This window comes from Denticeps clupeoides, chromosome 1, assembly GCF_900700375.1.
Source record: "Denticeps clupeoides chromosome 1, fDenClu1.1, whole genome shotgun sequence".
NCBI classification, from domain to species: Eukaryota; Metazoa; Chordata; class Actinopteri; order Clupeiformes; family Denticipitidae; genus Denticeps; species Denticeps clupeoides.
The window spans coordinates 33897193-33904271 of record NC_041707.1 but is presented as its reverse complement, the minus strand read 5'-3'; positions in this window follow the sequence as shown (position 1 = coordinate 33904271).

Here is a 7079-nt window from a genome sequence, read left to right as displayed (position 1 = left end):
AAATGTACCGCCATGAAAAGAAAACAGTAGGCTTGGTATTACTTGTGAACAATACTATTCAACATCTTTACCTCTCAGATAACATTTTTCTTGTTAAATTGTCTTTATATAATAAATAAAATGTAGACCGACCACAGAGCAGAGGAACCTACTGAAAGATGCTCTACTTTCCAAAAGAGATCCCACCTGCACAGCTTTCCTCTGTCCCTGACCAGTTTATCTTTAATAGTCTTCTGATTTATGGCTGTCAAGATAATGATTTTACACAAGGTTTCATCAGACATCATCTTAAATGAAAACCATCATCTTATCATACCAAATTCATATAAAAAGATGTATGTTCTATCAGTGCCTCTCACACACACAGCACCCAAGCACATACACCAGTTCCCCACTACGTACAGCATAACAAACACATGAGGACACCAGGTCACGTGACCCCAGTCCAAGTTAGGTAAACAGTGTTGCCATGGCAGCAGAGTCCTTGTTTCACTGTGTCCCCACTATACTGTATTTTTCATCAGCGAGACACAAAGCGGGCTGTAATCTGACGGCCGATCTGGGACTTTACCAATGCACCCCAATGTCATGTTAATCTCGGAGTCAAGGGATCTTCTTTACAATGCCAACTTGTAATCCTGCACATGTGTGTGTGCAGTTATTACCTTGGACATTTCCTTAAGATAAGGATGGAAAAAAACCCTCTCCAGGATACCTCTCCATTAATCTGACAGTAGAAGGTCTCCCACAACACACTGAAGGTCGCGCATGTGTAATATGCTTTGCACATTCTACTCACAGTTCCTGAAGCAGAAGCTGAGCTTTAACATCTTGCTTGCATTTTGCTGTGCACTAGTGACATCTTTGTCACTTATTTGTGACCATATTATTATGTCATGTACATATGGGTGGTAGTAGCCTAGTGGGTAACACACTCGCCTATGAACCAGAAGACCCAGGTTCAAATCCCACTTACTACCATTGTGTCCCTGAGCAAGACACTTAACCCTAAGTTGCTCCAGGGGGGGACTGTCCCTGTAACTACTGATTGTAAGTCGCTCTGGATAAGGGCGTCTGATAAATGCTGCAAATGTAAATATACAGCTTACACCTGGGACTAGGAAATCCTTTGTGCTTCTCCTTACATTCCTCTCTATCCTCTTTTGATCATATGAGGTTCAAGTTACATTTTTATTTTCATTCCATATCAAGTTCTTATGCTTTAAGGTATATAAAACAGCTCAAACTCAGAACAACTCATATTTTAAAAAATTGATTCATAGATGTTTTGGCAGCTTCATTTCACTATGTAACCATGACCTTAATCGGCCCGGCTGTATTTTGCATGGTAAATCATCTAGACACACACAGGACACCACAATGCTTGAAGTCCCAAGGATAGGGCTTCAAGGTTTTTTTTTTTTACGTTTTGTGCGTACTTACAAAGTCTACCTTCTTTTTTCAAGATCAATGTATATGCATACAGAATACATACATTTACAGTACAGGCCAAAGTTTGGACACACCTTCTCATTCAATGTGTTTTCTTTATTTTCATGACCATTTACATTGGTAGATTCTCACGGAAGGCATCAAAACTATGAATGAACACATGTGGAGTTATGTTCTTAACAAAAAAGGTGAAATAACTGAAAAAATGTTTTATATTCTAGTTTCTCCAAAATAGCCGCCCTTTGCTCTGATTACTGCTTTACACACTCTTGGCATTCTCTCGATGAGCTTCAAGAGGTTGTCACCTGAAATGGTGTCTTGAAGGAGTTCCCAGAGGTGTTTAGCACTTTGCCTTCACTCTGCGGTCCAGCTCACCCCAAACCATCTGGATTGGGTTCAGGTCCGGTGACTGTGGAGGCCATGTCTCCGCTTTTTGTTAAGTACATAATGCCACATGTGCTCATTCATAGTTTTGATGCCTTCCGTGAGAATCTACCAATGTAAATGGTCATGAAAATAAAGAAAACACATTGAATAAGAAGTTGTGTCCAAACTTTTGGCCCGTATTGTATTCATTATACTGAGTTCACCATGACTTCCTGATGAGTAATCCCCTCAAACAGTAATTATTAGGTCAGAAGTGTTTAATGTCTTTGTTCTCAAACTGAGGCACCTTCTAGTGGTACTGGCTAAGAGTCTCTGAGAGTATTATTAACATTCTGTCTGTTTAAATGCAGTGCAGTTAATTTTCTTAATATCCTGAATGTAGTACAGATAATGTTTTCACTTGCTGTCTGTTTGACTGCAGTACTGATTCTGGATGAAGAGTGAAGAGTGATCAGATGAGTTGCAAAGTCTCTCTTTGCCACAAGAATGAACTTAACCCCATAAAACCAATTTCCTCAGCATTTCAGCTCTGCCACAAAAGTATCTGCTGTGATCAGTGTTGACGAGCTCAAGACTGGAGTTGAGTTAGAATGGCAGGCTGGATGCTTTAAAAGGAGGGTGATGCTTGAAATCATTGTTCTTGCTCTTTTAACCATGGTTACCTGGTGTCCCTGAGCAAGACACTTAACCTTAAGTTGCTCCAGGGGGGACTGTCCCTGTAACTACTGATTGTAAGTCGCTCTGGATAAGCGCGCCTGATAAATGCTGTAAATGTAAAAAAAAACAAGATTTCATAGGCAAATGGTGCCATCCATCCAGGTGGCCCACAAAGGAAAGGAAGAAAAAAAAAGTTTCTTAAAAATAGTTTGTATGAACGTGTCTTAATATGAAAAGAACAAGATCACTTGATTTTACCTGCATAGCAAAATGTATTAAGTAGTAGTAGTAATAATAATGATACGTAACTTTCAACATACCCCTCCACTACGGCAAGCCAACAGGGCCCATAATCAGCGGTTTCACAAAGCATTTTTAAAGGGTTAGCAGATTACAAGCAGAGTGCAGTGCACATGGCGGTATTTGAGTGGAAATTCAAAAAACCTGACTGCTTTAGGAGTTAATTTGAGTATCACACCACGCACGTATATTAATTATGTAGTTGCTCTGTCACTGCACTGCACTGTCATCAGCACAAAATATGTCTGATAAACAATAAAATTGGCCCTGCGGGTGGGGTAGTAGGGTCCTTGGAACGGACACGCACCGCAGAGGACTTGTTGCCTTGTCTCGATATAATGTAATGCTGCTGCATTGGACTGAACTTTCTGGAGAAGTAACAACACGGGTGGCATTTCTGATTGGACACTGTCCTGTAACTCTGAACCTCCTCAGCTAATATGGAATTAGGCAGCACGACCTACTCAAATTCTCTCACACCGCCCCACTGCTACGCCCTTTCCACTGGCTCCCAGTAGCTGCCCGCATCAGATTCAAAATACTGATGCTGGCCTACAAAGCCAAACTTGGAGTAGCACCATCCTACCTCACAGCCCTTATTACACCCCGCACTGCACCTCGTATACTCCGAGCCTCCAGTACGGCTCGCCTGGTCCCTCCATCTCTGAAGGTACAAGGAAGACACCCATCTATCTATCTTCTCTGTCTTGGCCCCTAGGTGGTGGAACGAACTTCTCCTCAAAGTCAGAACAGCACAGTATTTTCAAACGGCATCTTAAGACAAAACTTTGACTAACTTGTTACTTTCTGTCACATTGGCTGGAATTGGCGAGGAAGGAGGACGCATACGCACAACGTCACAGGACAGGGGATTAATACACACGACAAGGGAACATCACCAGACAATGACCTGACAGCGAACAGACACAAACAGGATAGTTTTATGCAATGATACACAGGAGATAACAATCAGGGAACATTACACAAGACCAACATGAAACTCATCATGACACTTTCTTATAGTCTGAAAATACCGAACAAACTACAACCGAGCAAATAAAATTATTTTTATTCATAAATGGGTACTAGTGAACCAGAACTGATTACTTCATTGATGGTAACATGAAAGCCTGTAGTAAGTTGCTCTGGATAAGGGCATCTGCCAAATGCCACAAATGCCACCGCTGCCCTGTGTTTTAATTTGAATTTAATCCTAAATTCCCTCACATTATTCAGTACTTTTTAATTTAGCATTGGTTTACAACTGTATGATCATACAATCTTACTGTTGCCTGAAGACTGACCTTGTAGTGGCTGTTATTATGTTATCTTTATTAAAATGATAAATGCTAATTTAATACAAGGAGTTTGAAAGTAGTTAGTGTTTAGTAGTACTTCTATATAAGGTAAACCCTGCCAGGTTACAACATTTCAGAACGATTAACAGATTATTCATTCATAATTTACTAATTAAATAAACAAGTATTCAAATGTAATCAGTTACATTACATTTACATTGTAATATATTGAAATAGTTACACTACTATTACATTCTTAATAGGGTAACAATTAGTCTTCCCAGCACTGCATGATAGTAAAGCTCTGCTTGTTTGTGACAACAACATGGCGGAGGGATAAAATGTACAGTGGTTGCATATGTCCTCTCCTCTTCTTCTTCTCCACATAATAGCACTGCAGTCTTTGGTGTGCTGTAAACTGGAGCAGCAAAGTAGAGAACAACAGCTTCCCCACAGCAGCCATTACTGCAAAAGCACAAGGAGCTGCTGCTGCTGCTGCTGCTGAAAAAAATTCTGAAATGATTTAGGGCCTGAAAGGACAGCACAATTAGATTAACCTGAACTTAATGAAAAAGAAAGATAATAAAGTATGCGAGGGGAGCTCTCCGTTCTTTTCCTCCATCTCTGGCAAAAAAAAAAGTTTTTTCATCAGATCCCCAGCACGGCCTGTCCCAGCCCGTGCGCAGCTGGATGGCCACATTTTCTGCTCCTATTGAGACCAGCATCCAGAAAGTGTGGAAGGGGCGACTGAAGAGGGAACGCCGTAATCTTCCTCTCCTACCTGCTTTTCACTTCTTCGTCCCTCCCGTTTTTTTTTTCAATCAGATTTCGGGTGTGTAAAACATGTGATCATTTTTGTGTGCGAAAGGAAGAAAGCCATGAAAACTGCTGATGCAATTTTTCAATCTTGTCAGTTCTGTGTTACTTGCTTTGTGCACCTACTCTTATAGATGGAGGAAAGAAGTGGAGAAAATGAATCGAAGAAGGAGAATTCTTTAATGCAGTGGTTATGCTAAGCCTAGTTCAAATCTGTATTCATCTTACCCCATAAGCAATCAGCTAAAAGCAAAAAAAATTTAATCTAATTTTGATTTTTATAACTTAGATCATGCCTAACAGTACAAGACAAGCTTCCTAACTTATTCACATGAAAGTTAAATTAAATCAAATAGCGGTGCTCAGAAATACATTTTAATTTGCAACATAAATAAACGTAAAATAATACATTTTAGATTAGGAAGAAAGAAAAACCTGTGCATGAGCGAAAAAAAAATGCACGTATCTTGTGCTTTTTAATTGAATTTCAGACATGTAACGACTGAATAATCTCAGACAATCAGATTGTACGTTTATATTTGAGAAAATAGCTTTTTTTTTATGAGTAGAAAAACATCTATGAATGTTGTCCAAATGAGGTCTATGAATGTTATGTTCTGGGAACAAACCACAAAACACCTTGCAACTGGCAGAACATTTTTTAACAGTGGTTTTCCTGGAGCTTTGTTCTCTAAAAGCAAAAAAAAAAAATAATAAAGAGGCCTCTAAAATTTTCAAAAAGTGAACATGTAGACAGTCACTTATCGCTGTAAGGTGCCACTGAGAATTACCCCCAAATGAGCCGCAAGTCTGCCAGAGCTGCATTTTTATAAAGACGCAAATAAGGGGACCATGAAAAGACTCACGGAAAACGGTGACAGGTCTGATGCAGAATGGAAACGCAAAAAGACAGCATGTGGAGGACAGCATACAGGCTCACCAAGCAGCAGTTTCAGGCTATGGGTGCCTAGTGCATGGCACTTGTTCACCAGTGTTTGGTCAATGGCGTCTATCATTAATGAACACAATCATTAATGATAATCGTGATATTTTGATGGGTGTGGGTTTAAATCATACAGATCACAGAAGTACCGTGCGAGAGAGCTGTCAATCATCAGGCTCCACATCGCTATATTTGATGTGTATGTTAATTAATGTATTTTGCTCAGGCATATTCATAGACAACCTTATACGTTATATATACTGTAGAACGCTATAGAAGTGATAAGGGGTTCTGGGCAGTCACTGAGTATCGGCGTAAAATGTTTGCCCTCTCTCAGATTTCTTACTCTTTTCCATGTTAGTCACATTTAAAACATTTCCAATCATCAAATAATATTAAATATTAGTCAATGACAACATAAGTAAACACAATATGCAGTTAAGTGAAGGTTTTTATTATTAAGGGAGAAAAAAAATACCAACCTACATGGCCCTGTGTGACAAAGTGATCCCTAAACTAATAACTGGTTGGCCCCAGTCTTACTAGCAACAACTGCAACCCTATTTGACAGTGACAGGAATTTTGACCCACTCATCTCTGAAGAATTGTTGCAGTTCAGCCACATTGGAGGCTTTTCAAGCATGAACCAACTTTTTTAAGGTCATGCCACAACAACTCAATGGGATTCAGACTTTGACTAGGCCACTCCAAAGGCTTCATTCTGCATCCTTTAGCTAATTGGAGGTGCTCTTGCTGGTGTGTTTTGGATCATTGTCCTGCTGCAGGACCCAAGTTCGTTTCAGGAGAATGTTGAGGTCACCAACATTCTCTGTCAGGATTTTTTGGTAGACAGCAGAATTCATGGTTTCACTTATCAGAGCACGTTTTCCAGGTCCTGATCAGACTACTAGCACCATATTTTAAGGTTAGTAGGATGCTCTTTTTCTGAAATGCGGTGTTACTTTTACATCAGATCTAATGGGACCAAAAAAATACAGTTTTTGTCTCTTAGTCCACAGAGTATTTTCTGGGGATCATCAAGATGTTTTCTGGCCAAATTGTGATGAGCCTTAATGTTCTTTCTTGTCAGCAGTTGTTTTCGTCTGGGTACTCTTCCATGCTGCTTGGACAAAGACGATCTGATTGGCTCTGTGCCCCTCAGCTGCTGGAGGTTCTACACCCACCCAGCTTCTCTAAGATGCAAACTCCTTGCACTCTCTCTCTCT